The 20,874-nt window shown below is 42.6% G+C and overlaps 1 long non-coding RNA gene across 1 annotated transcript in view; it reads left to right on the forward strand.

Annotated features, from left to right (window-relative positions):
- The window catches only part of LOC135918096 (uncharacterized), a 135,625-nt gene that overhangs the window by 12,359 nt on the left and 102,392 nt on the right, over positions 1 to 20,874 (forward strand). The window lies entirely within an intron of this gene.

Below are 20,874 nucleotides of genomic sequence, written 5' to 3' on the forward strand. Positions count from 1 at the left end.
ATTTGAGTGCATACAACAGTGACACTGAGGTTCGGGTAGCATCTTCATAGTATTATAGATTATTTCGACCGTGCACAAAAAATTGTCAAATGTTACTGCATTGAGTCCTCCAATGGTACAAAATTCTTGAAGAGCTTCTTCAGTGAATTACGCCTAATTAGCCCGTAGCAGGTGTTGTCAAAATCCGTGGTGTCATGTCCGTGGTGTCATGGGGTGCAGCTGCTGGGATATCAGTAGGGCATCGCTATTCATATTCATTCTTACCGTAATGATAAAACCTTACTTTGGAGCTCTTTAGAAATGCGACCCATCACAAGTTATATTCAGTGTACTCTTAAAAATCGAAAGCAAATAGGTTAACGGAACGACGAAAATCAGTGTTTTTGTTAGGTGAGGTAAGCTTAACGCCCAAGTTTACTGGTCTGTATGTTATGCTACATGCCTTCATCCGCGTAGGCCAAGCCGCTTTAATGAAACCTCTTAAACTTCAAGGCGCCGTTTGCCTGAAAACGATAAAGACGACAAGTATGCCCTAACGCGTACTGCAAGGCTTTGCAGAAATACGTAAACAAAACAGAGTCTGTATATGATCGTCAACAGTTACAACCGAAGTAGAAATAATCATGGCAATATACTACTGGTAACTTATAATTCATCATGCACACTGAACTTTGCAGAACGTAAATTAGTCATATAAAAGCTTTCGGGAAGTGCAATTATTATCACTTCAACATAGAGCTTTGCCCATCTTGTTTGGAATTCGTAGAGCGATATGCCTAAAAGCATCCGCGCTTTGTTAATACTAGCAATCAAAAGGGAAAAGGATGTGGTTGCGATATATGGCGGTGCTGCAACAATCCTCGAGGCGACGGCTGTCTTACAGCGAATCCTAGACGCCGCGTAACAGTCATTCATGTCTACGGTCCATCTTTACAGCCAATCAAATATATAGATTACTCAATGGTATTGTTATTGTTGCTGGTATTATAAGTAATGATTTTCCTATTATTAATATTATCATCATTTATCATTAAATGTTATCATTTAGAGCACTAACTACTTGGCTTTGGTGACTTCAACACACCTGGTATTCAGCGCAGCCAACTGCACCTATTCCAGCTACAATAATTTCATAGCGAACAAATAGTGCACTATGTCAAATTTCCAAGCCTTTAACTCCCTTCAACAGCAGAATTTCACTGAGAAATGTTATAGTATTCTTCTAGACACATGCTTCCAGTGAAAGGTTGAAGATTTTCCTAATTCGCCCTGCCAAGTTTCGCCATCGCTTAAGATATGCGCGTCCTACCGGTTAAAAACACGACATATATTTTCCCCGCTTTGCTTTCAAATCTGCTGACTGTGTTGGCCTATTCAGGTTTTCTTTCCGTTTGATTGGTTTCTCGTGACTTGTATATGCGGCATTGACGAACAGGTTCATCGACTTACGAAAATAGTTCTAAATGGTACGCACGACTACACTCGGCAGTACAGCCCAAACGATATAAATTCTGTATTTTTTCTCTGCTTAACTTGGAAACTGCTCTAAAACGAAAAGACCGTGACTACGGAACAGCCGAAAGTACCGAGCCTAACAAATGAATAGGAGAGCTCCGCCTCATGCGGTCCCTCCGTAATCATGCGTATAAGCAGACTCACAAGTATCACATTGGTTATGGTGATGATGATGATGATTGTGGTGATGATGATTATTATTGACCTACCCTTTGCAAAGGCGTGGCGGTAAATAGCATCATTACCTACACTTGCAACGTATCCGACCCCATCCATCTCTTGTCCGATTTTTTCCATGCTCTAAAGATCCCTTCCTTACCTCGATTGTTGACTGCTTAATACTTCCATCCGCTTGAAATCCCAGTGCTTCTGGAAGTTGTGCGATACCTATATATGGGGTACCCCTGTCGAATAGCTTCGCATTCTATTAGGATGGGCTGAGTTGTCACCGGATGTTCGCTGTACCAGACACATGCCTTATCTTGGTGCAAATATTTGCTCCGGTATCTTATTGTGCTTGGACAGATTTATTATTGTGCTTGGACAGAGCCTCAAATAGAAGAGCCGTACACACTCTGTGTTATCGTACATATTCTCGCTTCTAATTCCTTTTTTGCTATTCTTTGTACATCCCCGTGGTCTCTCTTTTCTTTTTTTTTCTTCTATTCGATGCGTCTCATTTTCAGTCTCTGTGCCTCTCATTTTGTTTTTAATGACTTCTGGTTGTATATTTAGACTTCTAATTACTCTGTACTTGGTTGCCAACTTTCTTGACCTCTTCCTTTATGGTGTGAGTAAACTTTTGAGGCACAGATATTTCTGTACTTTAGCCCTACATATATAATAATCTACATTCCAGAGTCTTTTCTCAAAACTACTTTTTCTCTGCTCTTCTCTCACTTCAAAAGAGGCCCAACTCATGCCACCTGCGCTGCCTCATGGGGGGTTTTACCGTGGGCCTGTAAAGGCAACTGGCCTACTGATCTATGGTTAACTTATAACCCCGACAAGATATCTGATTTGAAGCACAAGAGAGCCTTCACGAATGTTAACGCTGGCACCATTACTCCTTTTGTAGATTCCACGCGCCACTTCATATTTATTAGCACCAAAGTGCTTTATGTTTCATTATTGCTGCATTGCGCTTCCCCTTCGTTTTGAAATTATCTTGCTGCATGCTCGAACAAGTTTTTCATTCGTTTATGTATGCACCTAGGTATTTATATGGCTTAACAGTGAGTGTAGCTTGTCCTTGAATTGAAAAAAAAATGCTATTACTCGTCTCCTTATTAAAGATAATTTCCAATTTCTCGGTGCTAAGTCTGAAAGGCCCCTCACTAGTTCTGGCCATCTTGAGCTGACAAGCGCCGTACTTACAATGTGAGCTAACAATCATGTCTGCAAAGTATTACACCCCTGCGCACCACGAAAATAACTGAAATTTCAAACCAGATGCCGCTCCCTTCTTCTCGCGGGCCCCACACTCCCAGCCGGAAAGTGCGCCTATTTAAATTGCTGTCCTGTGAAGCCACTCACAGCGACACGTGATTTCAAACATTATTCAGCGAAATCATTAAGTGGCCCATTGAGCGAAAAAGCCGGCGGCGTCGGTAGAAATGAAAGGGCACCTAAATTACCCTTGGCTGTGACGACAAGGCACGAGTGCACCTCGACGAAGCAGATAACGTGAATTGGCACACCCGCTGCTGTACAAAGCGCCAGGTTTCGCGTGAGGGCAGAAGGCATTAAGCTCCCTAGTTAAAACGAGTTTACAAGGTGGCGCCACTCCTCCGTTCCTGCCCGTTTCCTCCTCCCCGAACTGTACTGTAATGCCCCCAAGAAGGGTAAAAAATTATGGGGGTCGGCATAAAAAAAGCGAATGTTTGGTGTGACTTATCACGCATGATTTGGTAGAAGTAAATCACATATAGAATAAGCAATTGCTTTGTTCAAAGTATAAGGTGCAATATAGGAAAAAGCATAATGCGTGGTGTCCAACTAAGAAAGTTGCGCATGTTTTATATTTTACACCACTAGCTATGACACCTGACATGCTCCATCGCATGCGCCCACTTCGATCGAAATTCGCGCTTGTTACTTGCTTTCCACTCCGACAGCAAGAAATAAAAGATGCAAACAGCCATCGCTTAGACTCACTTCATACAGAAGGCAGGGCATTAGGTATGATTTGTCAGCGTTACGGAGATCAGCCCTTTGTTTTGGCGCTCTTAGGCCTTCAGAGAAAATGCAAGGGTATAAAAGAGATTTGAATTTAACCCTGCAGATGGCACCACAGCCTTCGAGCTGATGCGTGGTCGATGCGTAACACTTCAAAAGCCTAATGATCGCCCCTAACGCCTAAGGGGCGAGTAGCAGGCGAGGAGGTTGGCGTGGTTGTGGCAGAGTTCAAAGAGTCGCGGTACTTTCAAGTTATCAAGAGACTTTAGAATAGCCCTTCCTGGAGCCAGCCTGTTCACTTGGCTGATTGAAGTCGTGTTGCCCTAAATTTATTGGAAATCATCTTGGTGAATATCTTATGCAACACTGAAAGCATAGCGCATGTGAATAGCACTGTTGAGAAGCCAATATGGCGTTATAAAATTTCTGCAGTATTGGTAGTAATCTCCGGCCTCTGCGCCACATAACGAAGTCTTTGCTAAGCTTACTTTGAAAGTAATCGGTGCAGTGGTCCCATAGCATCGGTTCATGCAAGATAACAGCCAAAGTTATAGCTGTAGCGGAAAGTTCTATTCTCGTGTCATTAAGTGTGAGACACTGCGTTAGATCACAAGGCGTGGCTTTCCCTCTAAAGAGGGCTGCCTTCGTTTTGGAGCAATTTAACTTGAGTTTGTTAGTTACGGACCAGTTATATATATTCCTTAGTATTTCATTTGCCAAATTTATGAGTCCATGTTCCTTAGTTCCTGAAAATAATAAACTATTATTATCTGCGTAACAACATATTTATTCGAATTATCAATATTCAGGATATTATTTATATAAATGATTGATATACTACAATATGCTATCTTGAGGCACACGCAGCTTAATAAGTTTAAGCAAACATAACTTTCTATTAATTGATACGCATTGCTCACGGTTGGTTAGGTAACTTCTTATTAAGTCTGAAACGATTCCGTGTGTACCGGGAGAATTCAATTTTTCTAATAGTTTTTCATGGTTAATTCTGTCCAAAGCTTTTGAGAAATCTAGGAATACTCCAAATGTTAATATCAGTGCCTGCATGTTTTTCAAAATGATTTCTTTTTGTCTAAGAGCTCTTTCAGTCGAACAGCCTGACCTGAAATTGAAATTATGCTAAATAGCACACTTCACAAAGGAAGCACTGATTCTAAGGCGAACAATTTTTCTAACCCTTTAGAGAACAATGAAAGAACATAGATTGGTCTGTAGTTGCTAGTATCTATCTTCACCTCTGTATACAACAGTTAGGCTTGCAATTTTCATCTATTGACGAAAAATGCCAGAGGTTAAAGATATGTTGTAAATTTGAGTGAGCCAGAGGGCGAGCAAGTAAATAATTGAGAGAGTTGGTTGTGTTTTTAATCCGTTTACACAATCACATTTGGTTTGCATAAAGTTTTTGAACACATTAAGAAATCCCATGAAGATACAAGGAATGCTAGAGTGCACTAGGGACTAGAGCAAATACATCAAGGCATCCCGATCGTGAGTGCTTTCAACAAGCAATAGAGAGTAGTCATTAGCTTTGATCACTAGGGCTGCATATTTAGGAAAATCGCTACCCACCTTAAACTCCTTAGTAGTACAGACGGGTAGCTGTGATGATATAACAGAATTCAGCTTATTCCATATCTGTTTTGTATCAACGATCCCATCAAACATGGAGTAGTAATAGTCATATTTAGCTTGTGGTTGTAATTTAGTATGGTTATTGCGGTGTTTTTAAAATCCATTAACGCGTCTGCGTCGCGGCTATTCACAAACGCATGACACAGCCTATTTTTTCTTTTATCATTTTGATTATCGTAGAGAAGATATATGGCTTGCGAGAACCCTTAGGTTTTTTTTTTACATGCTTGTAAGGAAAATGGTCTTGCTATACGGAGCGCAAAATGTTAATGAAAGGGTCGTACACCTTATCAGGTAACGAATAGGAAAGTACGTCAGTCCATCTCAACGAGCTCATTTGTTGCAAGAAAGAGAGAGATTGTGAATTTGTCTTGGAAACAAGTGTCTGATTACACTGGGCGCTTCTGTTTAATTGATACAGCAGTAGTGAGGTAAATCGACGAATGATCACTTGCAGTAGTACTAATCGGCCATGGTGTAATAGGGTAGTAGATTTTGTTATAGACATATAAATGTTGCTGTATAGCAGTAATGCGAGTCGGCGTAATTATCACATTGGAAAGGCCATGTGAAAGAAGTAGATTAGACAGGTCAATTTGTTTCTGTTTGTGAACATGTCTATGTTCAGGTCGCGTGCGACTAATAATGTGTAACTGTGATCATTAAGAAACAAAATAGAATTCATCTCAAAATTTAAAAAAAAATATTTGATGCTGCCGTGAGGAACTCTAAACACATGAGGGAAAAGAAAATTTCGGAACTTTATACAGAGAACTTCAAAGTCTTCATAACAACGAGGCCATTCATCAATCTACTTGATAGCTGATACTTGCTTTGACATAGATACACGCATCACCATTTCTAGTTTCTCTGTTTATGAAGGCAATATTATATTATCAATATGAGCAATATTCGTGTTATTGCTGTATCAAGTTTCAGGCAGTATTGCGGGAATAATTTAAGCGTAAATTTGTCAAGAACATTTCACAGCTCGTCTTCTTTAGAACGGGCTGATTGTATGTTGAAACAAACAAAACTCCTAGTCGATAGACGCTGATCCGCAGCAATCTTATTTAACTTAAAGGGGGCGGTACACATCAGGCGCATTCTGACGCTAAAGCCTTAGCTTTAGCGTCAAAACTAGCAGCGTAGAAGCACTGCTGTGAGTATAGTAACCAATAATTTGCTGTGCATGCAAGACCAAGTGCTGAAAAGAATATTAAAGGCAATTTTAATTTGCACGTAGATGACGTGATCAACAGCATTACTGTAGCATGGATGAATAAATGAGTGCAACACTGGTCAACTATAGGCTGTAAGATATAAATATTAATCAAAAGGGTAAGGGTTCGTCGATGAAACTCGTGTAATCAACAGTTATTTTAGGAAGGATATACATGGACGCTATCAGGCGCATTCGCTAAGTAAAAAAAAAAGCGTAGCAGTTCGAAAAATGTGTTTGGATCTTTGAATAAAACCACCTTCAACGCTCCTAAAAGATATCTAGAAGACCAAGAATAAGCACAAGTTCGTCCAATTTATTTTCTGCCATAGTATCTGTAGGCACCATGACAGAAGTGGCGTCGAGTATAAACAGAGGGTAACCTAATCCATCATGTCCAGGTCCGCGTCACAGATAACATGTAGCACAGGCAATTTTTCAGATTTGCGCATCAGGATCATTCCCTGAGACACCCCAGACAAACTTTCATTCTTTTTCTCGTATCAGCTGTCGAGCTTAACGAAGTAGTCGATTATTCTCAACACACAGGTGCTGATTGATATACACAGAATTAGTCACTTCGAAGCCCAGGATAACAATGTTTTAGTTAGCCTTTCGCGCAGCGGAGAGTACTATGTCTCCTGCAGACCTAGTCGATAACATTATGATGACAATACGTTTATTATATGTGCCACAACAATGTCGTTTCCGGTGACGCTTGTGCCTATACATGTGGCAGGTTGTCCAACCATCTTTCTCAGATGTTCGCTCAATCGATTTCCACGGTTCTTCGACTGTTAATCGCTGCTTTTCCCAATAGAACTGCAATAACAGCATATGTGCTGGGACAACGCACAATATGTGTTCCAGCCTTTCAGGCGTCTGGCAGTGTTCGCTATCAGGGCTGTGCAAGAAAGGAAGCGTTTGAGGGAAGACTGGTGATAACAGATGTATTTCCACATAAAAGTTTGGCACCTAATAAGCAAAATGTAGGGATTTTACACCCCTTGGGGCACAGTGGGACATACTCATTTCTGAAGATTGGTCAAGAATGAGCACAGTGCCCTCCCCTCCGGCGCAAACCAAAGGCCTAAATAAAATCCATCAATTCAAGGAATGTTTCCATGAAATATAATTCACCATTCTATTAATAAATATATGTCTGCCGGCATTAACCACTGCTGCTGCTGCTGCTTGTGGTACTGCTACTGCAGCAGTGGCACATAGCAAGTAGCGAAATCAAAAGAAAACAAAGTATATATAGAAACCTTTGAATCCGTCGATCTATAACAATAACAGATCGATGTGCTTTGGAGATGGATGTTGAGAGACAGTATATGTTCCATGTTTTATGTAGGAAGTTAATATTGGTATTCATTATCGTAATTATTCTCGCATACTTGCTCAGCATAAAAGGGTCACATAAGCGACTTAGTTGGCAGTTTCATATAATGTACGCATATACATATATATATATATATATATATATATATATATATATATATATATATATATATATATATATATATATATATATATATATCGAAATATATCCACCAAGATAGCGACTGACCCAACAGAAAAGTAGGAAAATGAAGATACCCGAAAACGTAGAGAAATAAAGCTTCTCTTAAAAAAATGTATGAGTAGAAAGCATGCATGAGCAACCATTAAACTACGTGCTCTATCTGAGAAATAAAATTGTAGTGTGGAGCGGGGCTTCCTGATCAAGCATATTGCATCTCCATGCCTGTGCTGCGCAGCTGTATATCTAATGCTTTTGCTTACAGCAGTCACGCAGCGTTCCCCTGAAAAGCTACGCCTACACACTCGACATAACCGAAGAAAGCACCAGAAACGGTACCGGGCAAATATGAGAGGGGTGTTGAAATATCCCTCACTTTCGTAGTTTTCACCAATTTGTTCGTTCGCATGTCGTATAAGGCTTTCAAGCGCGATAGGAGCTGCACTTCTGTACCTTTCCTTTAAAACAACATATGCCACCGTATTCATCGTTTCTCGCACTTAGCTGAGAGGTATCGAGGAAATCTGTGGGAACCCGCGTCCGTAGACCGAGAAGAACCATCAAGCGAATCGTTCTTATTTGGGTGTTGACATAGGTCTTGGTTGCGGGGGTTTCTTCTCGCTGACCAATATCTTTTCGAGGCAGATTCATGTGGAAAACACGCTTCAAGATGAATTTACTCTGGTGTCATCTGGGGAACTATCGCCATCGTCCTGTTGAGCGTTATGGGCTTCATAGTAGGGTTAGCCTGGATGAACTTCGCTGCTGTCGCGGCATGAGCTGCTGCGATCTCGATGCACTTTTTAAAATGTGGCATACTTGTAAATACGTGAAACACTGTAGAGTGCCAGAATCATTATTGGACAGACGTCATAATGAGAGGTCTGTAAGTGATTTCTGGCATATTACTTTGCGTATTAAGTCTCTGAACAAAGGTTATCTCATCGATTAGCAATGAAAGACGTGTTCGAAAGCATGTAAAAGTGCATTTGTGCATTGACAGGAACGCTCACCTCTTTTCTAGGGGCCTCGATACTAAATTCCAGTGACAGGTTTTGAATCAAGATTGCCGCCGGTCACAATCTTTCACGAATTTCGCAACGTCTATTTCTGGTGCCTCAAGCCTTGCAAATCAATGACGCAGTAGAGGAAGCCAGAAAACCTATTTTCTCTTATTTAAATACAGACTCAAGATCGCTCATCTAAAACGTAAATGCTGGCGGCCAGTGGCGTAGCCAGAAATTTTGTTCGGGGGGGGGCTATGCCACTGGCCCTATATATATATATATACATATACATATATATATATACATATGTGCATATATATATGATATATATATATATACATATATATATATACATATATACATATATATATATATATATATATATATATATATATATATATATATATATATATATATATATATATATATATATATATATATATATATATATATATATATATATATATATAGCTGCACATTCCAGCTCAGCCTCCTCCTTCTTAGGAGGAAGCTTTAGGTCTGGTGCTCCTATGTAAGTACATGTAGAAGGGGAATTCGTTTTTCCCTGCAACTACTTCACCAAATTTGAGGAGGTTTGTTGCATTTAAAAGAAAAAGTATCATTCTAGTGACTACTGGTTTCGAATTTTTCATTTAGGCGGTCAATTATTTATTAAAAATTGGCCGAAATTCAAAATTTTCAGAAAACGAAACTATCAAGTTTAAAACTCCGTGACTCAACAATGATAAATGATATCACAATTCTGTGAATTGCATCTAATAGTACATCTGCAGCGGACAAAATAGATATGCTACACATGAATCTCAAAAAAATTTAGTATTGTGGAAATACGGCTTTTGCAGAACCCTTGTACACAACGTAAGCAATTCACGTAAGATACAAGTTGACACAGCAAACTTGTCCGCTTTGACTGTGACAATAAATGCCGTTTACAGAACCACAATATCTGTTCTTCAAGCATAGCTATTAGTTTGTAAACGTCGTGCTTCTATTTTTTCAAACTTTCGAATTTTTCAAAATATTTTAAACAAAATTCAGGCCCTAAATCGAAGTTATGTTTCCAACAGACACTAGGATTTAACTTTCTCTCCCAAACGCAACCAATTTCAATAAAAGCGATTAGCAGGATTATCTCAGAAAAGCGTTTCTGCGTTTTATAAGTATTCGAATAGGCGGCGTCGGATTGGGCCCGAGCTAAAGCTTCCTCTTAAACAATTTATCGAGGGATCAAGTACATGAATAATAACTGCATTGTCATTGCCAAAGATGCTGCAAACGAATTCTTGAAAGCTACGCTCTGTAAATACAAGTAAAATATGTATTTTTTCATAAACTTTTATACTCGTATGTGCCGAAAATTGTGCCCAACATAACTGACGTCAATGCTTCCATGTTTTTTGTCTATTAAGTAAAGAAAATATCACACGAGCTTTAGAACTATATCAGTTCGAAACCAGAAAAGCAGTGCATGCCGCTGATATGAAAAGTTGAAAGGCAGTGAACTGAACAAGTTGAGAACAAATATGTTAATGAAACTTTGTCATTCAAGGACCGTGCTTACATTCTTGTATATATGCAATGGCCAGTGAAAAATCTCAATGACGCTGTCGTTTGTTCCAATGTATTACGAAGGAGTAGCTGTCCCTTGTCGTGTATCGTGAGTGATTGCACTGAAGTTATAGTGGCGACAGAGAGCACGTATAAAAAGCAGGAGTTCTGCAAGATATATGAGGGCAAGTCAAATGAATGAGCCAACAACGGGGTACTTTATTTAAAAGTAGCCTTCATGAGAATTTAGACATTTGTCCTATTGACTAACGAGTCGCGTGATTCCCGTGTTATAAAACTCCTTGGGTTGGTGCTTCAAAAAGTCTATCTGGTTCCCTTGAGCTGTTTTTTTTAGGTTGCCCCAAAAATGTAGAAGTCGCAAGGTGACAGGTCTGAGCTGTATGGCGGATGTTGCAGCGTTTCCCACTTGAACTTTGTCAGTTTTGTGTTAACCACATAAGCGACGTGGGGACATGCATTGTCGTGGAACAAGATGACCCCATTCATAAATTTTCCACGTTGTTCGTTCTTGATTGCGACACGCTGCCGTTCTGGCGTTTCACAATATCGGAAACAATTCATAGCCTCTCAAGATTTAGCAAATTCTATCAGTAATAGACCCTGTCGATCGAAAAAAAAGTCAGCAACACTTTTCCAGCGGAAATGATGGCCTTTACATTCTTTGGGCGTGGTAAATTCGAATGTTTCCACTGTAAGCTTTGCCGTCGTGTTTCAGGCGCGTAGTAGTGGCACCAAGGTTCGTCCCCGATCACAGTTGCAAGCAAGAAGTTGTCATGCTCATTGTGATACCCGATCAGATGAGTCAAGGCAGCGCGAAACTTCTCCGTCTTCTCGCGATGGATCAAAATCTTGGGGATCCATTGCGCACCAAAGAGCCGATAAGCGAGAAGCTCATGAATTATGGCGTGAACCGAACCGTGACTGATATTCAGACGGTCTGCCAGTTCATCGATGCTTATCCTCCGTTATTGTTTCAGCAGCTGATGAACCTTTGAAATTGTGGGGGGGTGATTGCATGATGGTTTTGACCCGGTCTTGGAATGTCTTTGCAACGTCCTTTGAACCGTTGGCTCCAACGCTTCACAGTGGTCAATGAAATGAAGTGTTCAACGTACACGGCAGTCATATGGTGATTAATTTCTGTTTTGGAAACACCTTCAGCTGTCAAAAACTTCGCGACACCGAGCTGTTCGACTTTTGAAGTGTTCATTATGTGAAGCAACCATATTCAACCCAGTGTATGAGAGCGTTAAAGAACATTTATCTTCACACCTGCGTGTCACTTTTGTAAATGAGACATGCCGTTCTCCTACGCGCATGCCTTGCAGATAATGAACCGAACCATTATTGCGCGGTTAGGGTAGGCTCACTTTCATTTGACTCGCCCTCGTACATTAGAAATGCAAAGATACAATGGGATATACAAATGCGAGAATACGGCTTGATAAAGGACAAAAAAGTGTCACTGGAAACAAAGTTCACTGCATGTATACACTAAACCTCGCAACAAGATATTTAAGTATACGTATAAGTCTCCAATGAGTCTATGTATGTAAGAAGAAGTAACTGTATATAATGCGTCAAACAAGGCAAATAAACATGTTGCACAATCATAGATTCACAGAATCCTAGATTCCGCCCCCATTCCATCCACTCTTCCTAATGTATTGCGCGCGACGGAAGGCGGCGCGCTTGCTCCCCGCTTTTCTTTTTTGCGCACACAAGACTGAGCCACCATCGTCGGCTCACCCATTCCACCTCCCCTCCTACGCTTTCACTCGCACATACAGCATGCAGCGTGTGGTCACGATGTTATCACCCTTGGACTTTATATGAAAGATGAGGGCGATGGCAGGAATGCGCCTGGAGTGTCCATATAATTGCTTTCGCAATAATATAATAAACGTATCCGGCAACTGAAGCGTCCCGTCACCCATTACTTTCCGCAAAAGAAGTATCAAAATCGAACTTTCACCATGCGACAATTCGCTGCGCCGCAACAATGTATTTCTTTTCTGCGAGGCGGAGGCACCACAATGAAAAAAAAAACGCATAGGAAAGTATGTTGGCCAGAATATAATGCCTACTTCGGGCACCTAGTGGGGCTACGGAAGGAATACCGAAGAAAGCATGAGACGCTTGGTCCACTGAGAACCATACGCATACTGCTCAGTATCCTACAGCGGCGAATCAAGACTTTCCGGAAAGGTTCCGCTCAAGGAATGCGGTGCAATCCTTCGAGTCCCCACAGTGATGCCGGCGAGCGATCATTGTGTTTTTTTCTCGTCTGCTAGCCAGAAAGCGTCCAAAACTCTGTCCGGTGAAAATCCACTCGGCCAGAGCAAACCGAACGCGCACCGAAGTGCACCGCACGGTGGTCGGGGCCATACGAGAAAAACGTATGCGCTCTGGTTGGCTCTGGCAGCCCGCGGGTACGGTAGCGAGAACAAAAAAAAATTGAAGAGCCTCAATGTGCCCTCGCGAATAAATGTCAGAGTAGAAAAAAATAAATAAGAAAGTAGTTACTTTGGCTGGCTTTAGTGTCTTGACATGGATGTTCTGGCGTAGGTTAAAAAAATGTTGATATTTTTTATGTGAAATGACGGCACAAATGAACCACCCCAACGCTTCGTCTCATTGGACCTCGCTGCCTGCTTTGTGAACTCGTCTGCTAGTGTGTTGATTTGGCTTGTCTCGTTGTATGTTCCGATGTAAGACTTTAGAAAAGTCAATACACCTTTGGCAACAACATTAAACCCACAAAGTTCCGCAATTGAAAATCTAAAGCACAACTTTGGAAATTACAAATGCACATTTCACATCAAGAGCTTATGAGATTTATACCCATAAAGTTTCGCATTTGATATCCATGCGCTCCGTATATTCCATGGCCTCAGTGAGATGCCGCGGCGAGCCCGCTCACCATCAAAGTGCCCTTGAAACTTTGTGCTCAGATGGGACTGCTTGGCGTTATGTGACTCCCGGTGTATGGGCGTTGCCACGAAATCCAGCTCGAGAGTTTGCAATCTTCGTGGTTAAATATCTTTTCGAGCGTCAAAAAGATATTCTAGACAAAATCCAGAGTGATTTCCGGCGCCGGGGGTCGCTTTGGTCGGCGGTGCATGGACAGCGCGAAAAAATTTCGGGGGGGGGCTGAAGCCCCATAAGCCCCCCCCCCCCTGGCTACGCCCCTGCTGGCGGCGTACTTACTGTTATGCGACTGTCATTGAAGGTTTCAAGAACTTTTGCTGAATACTTGAATGCAGCTGTTCTTACTCCAGATGACATCAAGAAACCGAGCCTGATGCGACCAACACTCGGAAATCTCATTGGCAGAGTGCTCAACATTCTCGCGCACCCTCTGTGATGTACCGTACTGCTGAGGTGCTTCTGGTATAATGTAGTACCATCCATTTTAAAGACGAAAGTGCATGGTTCGGGCCCATTTGTATAGGTTCATGAACTTGATTTCGTTCAAAAAAAGATGTCCAAGCTATCGCACTTTCTTCATAGGAATCCTATACTGCACCATAAATATGCTAGGCGTCTTGGTTTAACTGCACCAAATTTTTAAAGTGAGACCAATTTAAACCCTTTTGGTATTATTTTATGATTCGAAAGTTCAGTCATAACCACTAGATATGGAGTGAGCCGAGCAGTCTCGTGCGCAATTAACAAAGCTAGGTTAATTACCTTTAAAACTGATATAAGGTGGCTAAAGTAAATTAGTAATTTGGAGCCTGCACTCGACATAAAATAGCTCAGTGAAGAAATTTTCGCTAAACGTACTCCTGTAAGAACTACTCGAAAAAATATTTTGCATGGAAACGCTCACTGAAAGCGTAGCGGACGCGGAAAAGGAACGGCTATATGTCAACCTCACCCTCACTGCAGTGAGCCTTTCGTGACATTCTTCAAGGACTTGGCTCCGTGAGCAGGTTCCTTGAGGCCATCCCGCTTGCCCTTTTTTCACTGTTATTTCGAAGGCAAGCAGTTTAAAATTTAATGCAGACATAGCAGCGAACGTGTGCCATCGAAAGCTAGGTGCGCCTCAGAAAGGATGCACGATCGAATGATGGTTTAGATTTAGTGCGTCAATGACATCAAGACATCGCAGGGCCGTGCCATGAAGGAGGAAGAACAGTGCATTACGTCACGCAGCCAGCCTTGGCAAGCGACAGCTCCATGAAGCCCATACATTTGCCCAGTGGTGGGCGAACATGTGACCTCTTGCATCGAGATCATGGGGCAAGAATCGAGATTTGCTGAGACGTTTGGGGCCCCGTAGCTATGCCATTAGTTTTTATTCGAGGCGCGCTTGTTCCGCTGCCCTGCCGTGGCTTTGCCTGCAGAGCGGGAACACTGAAACCAACCGCGCACTTTGATGTTCGGTGACGTATTGGGCCGTCAGGTGTGGCCGCAATCGCGTTGTACGATGCGCCCTTCTAACGTTCTCCTTTCGCCATTCTCCACGAAGTGCCTTTGGTGACGGTGCCATCGTGACGAATTCAAGAGAGGTCATATTGACGTCGCAGGCACTTCGTCTTTTCGCGTCCGTTTTCTTTTCTGTAAGGGAGAATACTACAAATCCAGTCTAATTCGTTATCTCGTGGTTTTATGTAGGGTGCCCCAGCTAACATAAGCGAAGCGCTTCAAGCAGAAAAAAAAGATCACGAGAACGCAATGCAAGGTAAAACATTGAAATCTGTGAAAGTGAATAGTCAGAGTGCTGATGATCAAACACTGTAGGTCTTATAGCCGTATCTTGCATCATGATGTGTTAATCTCCTTTCTTTTTCGTCAAGCAGCTTGGCTAAGGTTAGCTAGGACCCAGAGTAGATGTAAGCAAGGAAATGCTCTCTCTCTTTCTCTCACAGACGCACATGCACACAGTACACACCCACAGATATGCTTCCGCACACAGACATGCAGAGACACACGCATGCATGCTCAAACACGAACATGCACAATCGCAAACGCACACATTCACTCTTGCCGTGCATGCACGTGTGTGCATGTGTGTGTGTGCGCGCACACACATGCACTAACACACACGTACGAACGGAGTGGTATCAAGGTGTTATAAACAGGCATAAAGCACCTCAGAAAGGCTGGCCAACGTTTCGAGAGGAGGACCTACCATCGTCGAAGGCGGCCTCGTCATCCTCGGCATGTTAGTTTTAAAGGCTCAGTGCGGTGACGTCACGCGCGGTTGTCGGTGGCGGCTGGCTGTAAAGGGAGAAAATTTAAAAAGAATTAGCGCTGTCGCCGCCGACAACCGCACGTGACGTCACTGTACTAACCTTTTAAAGCTAACATGCGGAGGATGACGAGGCCGCCTTTGACGAAGGTAGGTGCTCCTCTCGAAACGTTGACCAGCCTTTCTGAGGCACTTTATCCCTGTTTATAACCTTTATACCACAGTGTGCTATTCCATCTGTCAGACCTTTTCTTGCTTTTGTACGTACGAACGGAGGTACACACAAATGCACGCATACGCACGCGTGCGTGCGCATCCTCACACATGCCTACATTCACTCGCGAGCAAGAAAATGCAAATACGAAGGCACACGCGCACACAAGCATGCGCACGCACGCTCAAGGCGTGCACACGCATCACTCTCACTCCCCCCTCTCCCCCCGCCTTTCGGCGGCCTCTGAAGCACGTACGTGAGCAGACTGAGTGACACTCGCTCAGCCATTACCATTCCAGCACCAGCTGTGATGATTTGCTTTACCGCTTAATTTGCCAAGTCAATGGGCCCTCTGCCGGGAGGTTGCAGAACGACTTGATCCTGTCGTGGGACTAAGTGCCTTAAGTGTATATGTTGTAAGAATTGGGAATACCGTCTCGGCCCTCTTAGTCGAAAGGTTTGGAAACTCTGGCGATATGATCACATATAATTTTCAGAAATTCTGCACATTCAATTACGCTGATGTGATGCAATGAAATTCCACTGAATACCGAAGGGGGAATGCTCAATGTTCCTGAGTGTGAAAAGAACTGGCATAAAGGCAGTAGTTGTGAATAATGTTCCTACCTGCGCTTGTTACTAACTTGTACGAACTTCTCGTTTCTTTCTACGAGGGAGGTGTTCTCCTTGATATCCCGGCGCTAATATTAGCAAAAGGCAGAGTTGCTGATTGAGTCAGCCTCGGAGGACAATGAATAGATAGTTTCAATGCTTTGCTAATCCAGCACCAATACTTTAGTAGTGCACCGTCAACACGCCCAATGCTAAACTTTCGTTAGAAAAAGCTTGTCCTAGGTTTTATGGAAAGACACTTCATTAAGTCATAAGGACGGTGAAACGTGGCGATCTAGGTGTAATATAAGATTTGAACAGTCCCCATAAGAATGTACAATAATTCGGCAGTTGAGCAGGAGGGATACGAAAGTCAATTTTCTCATGTTAGGATATTTCACACAGTGTAGGAGTCAATATTCGACCACAAATGCAACGATGGAAGGTCGTGTTATCCTCGTCAACGTGTCCCCATCCTACAACTTTTCACGTAGATGCTCTGCGCGAAATTTGGTTCTATTTTTATTACTGATTCATCCATTCAAGCAGCTGCACACGAACTACCGTAGTACAAACAACAGCGTGCCTTCATTAGTTGTTGTATAAGCCACTTGTATAAGCGAGGTTATGTTAAACGAAAACAGGCGTATTATTCCGCGGCTCCTTGCTTTGCTTTACTTCGACATGTGAACTATCATGTCGGGGGTGTAATTCCGGCCTCTGCGGCCGCCTTCCGATGGGGGCGGAATGCAAACGCACTCGTTTACCATGAATTGGACGCATGCTAAATCACTCTACGTAGACAAAATTACTGCATAAACCCCCATTCAGGCGTCCCTCTTTAAGAAACGTGCACTTTGTGACCGGTAAACTTCACAATTTAATTTTGTTTCCCTTGAACTTGCGGGAAGCTTCGAAAAGCATTCGGGAAATCGGACTGATTTCTTATACTGCCAAGGCGTAGTCGACTTACCTGTCCGAGCACGGTACTTATTTATTAATTTCATCGCCTTTGTTATATGGCGGTTGAACAGAATATAGGCGATCAAGCGTTTTTTTCTTTTCACCTAGAACTATACGAAACAAGGGAAAAACAAAGCCAGTGAAGCGCGTAGAAAATTACGTGTGTTATTTAGGCAGAAATAAGAAGCCGGCTAACCAACTCAACTGCAGTTGACTTTAATTTTGGCACTTTATATCGAGACGAGCTGGAATTTCCCGGTATGTTTTCACACGATGCGCTTTCGTCGAAACCAAAACAATTGTGCCTTTAGTAATTCTTCGGGCAAAAAATTCTGTACCATATAGAGGCACACCTTTCTACTGCAAAAGTTCCAGAGCGTTGATTCAACAGGCCAGAAAGATATTCGGCAATGGTTCACAGAGAAATAATTCTCGAAGGTCTATAGTGGGGTCGTTGCTGAGATTTTTCGTTGTGCCCACAAGAATTCGGTATCGAGAAAAACACAAGTGACTATTTTTTGTTTCAGACTGGTCAGCCTTTAACGCTTTTGCGGTGTAATGCCCAGCCAAATTTTGTTCGATGGACTCTCGAAACCCTTCCTATCACTTGCCCTTGCCTGTCCTCCGGTTCTTAAATTCGGCACAGGCCCCATAGTCTACCTTGTCAGTTCTGCAGTTCTCTATCCTGCTTTGCATGGTGCCGCACTGTATCATGAAACACTACTGATATGACATCGAGTACCTCAAATGTTTTTTAGCATGGTTTCCATCATTATAATAACTAGTGGCTCCTCATACAGCGGTTTACACTGTGGGTACTCCAACATATCTGGGCAATTACCCCATAAAAAGCCGAAAGACTCGTTTGTGTCATGGGTACCCCCGTGCAGGTACTTGCTCAGAGCCCAGTTGCTTATATGTGTTCGCGAAACACTCGTAAAACTCAGCAAAATTGTTCGGAGCTTCCAAAAAAGCAAAAAATTACGAAGTACGCTAGCGCAATGGTAATAATCAATGGTCAATAACCAATAACCAATTATGAACAACTTACGTGCGAGCTTCCTTCTGCGGTGCGAAATGTGGCCAACACGTACGCTGCAGTGTTTTAGCAAAAATTAAAAGAAGATATACCACTAAAAACGCAACTTTGCTTCAATATTAGTCATCATTCCTCCTCAATTGTAGCGCAAACAAGGAAAACGGAAATGAAAACGGGCACAAGGACAACTTCCAACACAAGGGCACCGAACGTATGGCGCTTTCCAGTCACTGCTATTAAACTCTATAGAAAACAAAAGGCACGTGGTAAGAAGGAGTGCGGATAATTTTTTTTCAGAACGTACCAGGGTCTGACACCGACTCTCGTTGTCGCTGATTCAGATGTGCTGCCTGGCATTGTTGTCAAGGACATCAATTCGTTCGTAAACAAGTCGGTGAGTGAGAAATTGGGCACTGTGCTTCACTGGAATGAAGGACTTGCCACTTGCAGCGCATCGCATCGCCCACGTTGCATTTACGTCTGTGCTTGAGATACAAAAGAGCTCTCGATTTTTTCCTCTATCCCTCGCTCTCAGTGAATAAGGAAATTACATGCGATTAAATTGCATTAGGCATCAAAAAATAGCCTAATTCCTTACATTATCTTGTGCTATGGGACAGAATAGACAATATTTCAGCAAAAAAATGCCAACCGTAGTCTGTCGTAGTAAAAATAAATGAAGCTCTCACGCTTTCACAATACAGCATATAGCATACAGCATATATATATATATATATATATATATATATATATATATATATATATATATATATATATATATATATATATATATATAGTCATATCATAAGAAGCCAACAAACACTGACACCAAGGACAACATAGGGGAAATTACTTGTGCTTAATAAATTAAAATAGAGAAACGATAAATTGATGGACATTAAAGTGGATGAAAAAACAACTTGCCGCAGATGGGAACCGAAACCATAACCTTCGCATTTCGCGTGCGACGCTCTACCAATTGAGCTACCGCGGCACTGTTTCCCCGTTCACTTTCTTGTGTATTTATGTGTCCTAGTAGAACCCTGGGAGTGTTAGCCAGCGCCACCACTCACAGACCTTGGCGGCGGACGTGGAACGCACTTTTTGCCGCAGGCGCCACGAGATCGTGATCTTTTTTGGGTGAAGGCAACTGGTTTGAGTTCTTCAAGTTTGTCGGCCTGCGGCGTTTCGCACTTGAACTCGACATCACATTTAGTTAGACGTGTCAACGGCTCAGCGATGCGTGAAAAGTTCTTGACAAAGCGTCTGTATAGTAGGCACCAAGGAATCCACGCACTGCCTTCTTGTCGATGGGCTGTTGGAACTTTGCGATGGGGCTGTCTTCTGTGGGTCGGGGTGGATTCCAGATTTACTGATGACGTGGCCCAGGAACAGAAACTCATCGTAAGCGAAGCGAAACTTTTCCGACATCAGAGTGAGCCCTGATGATTTACTGGCCTCTAGTACTGTCGCAAGCCGCCTAAGGTGATGGTCGAAATTTCCAGCGAAGACGATGAAGTCATCCAAGTAAACAAGACAGGTCTGCCACTTCAACCCTGCTAACACCGTGTCTCTGACGCCCTGCAAGGTTGCAGGCGCCGAAAACAGTCCGAATGACATGAACTTGAACTCGTAGAGGCCGTCTCGCATGATGAATGTGGTCTTTTCGTGACCTCTGTCGTCTTCTTTTATTTGCCAGTAGCCAAACTTCAGATCCATCGACGAGAAATATTTAGCGTTGTAGAGCCAATCCAATGCGTCGACTATCCATGGGAGGGGATATTCGTCTCTCTTGTTGATCATGTTCAGTCGACGATAATGACGCAAAAACGTAGGCTTCCGTCCTTTTTCTTCACTAAGGCAACATAAGATGCCCGCGGGCTTTTAGACGGCTGGATGATGTCGCCCCGCAGCATTTCGTCGACTTGTGTTATAGCTTTACGTTCTCGCGTCGAAACTCGTTAAGGGCTCTGGTGGAGTGGTCCAGTGCACTCTTCGGTTATTACGCGATGCTTTGTGACTTGTGTTTGTCGAATCCTTGATGACGTCGAAAAGCTGTCTTGGTAACGTCGAAGCAGACTTCTCCGCGGTTGCTGCTTAGTCACGGGGAGACTTGGATTTATGTAGAAGTTTGGTTAGGGAACTATGGTCGT

The sequence above is a fragment of the Dermacentor albipictus genome, chromosome 2 (assembly GCF_038994185.2).
Source record: "Dermacentor albipictus isolate Rhodes 1998 colony chromosome 2, USDA_Dalb.pri_finalv2, whole genome shotgun sequence".
Lineage (NCBI taxonomy): Eukaryota > Metazoa > Arthropoda > Arachnida > Ixodida > Ixodidae > Dermacentor > Dermacentor albipictus.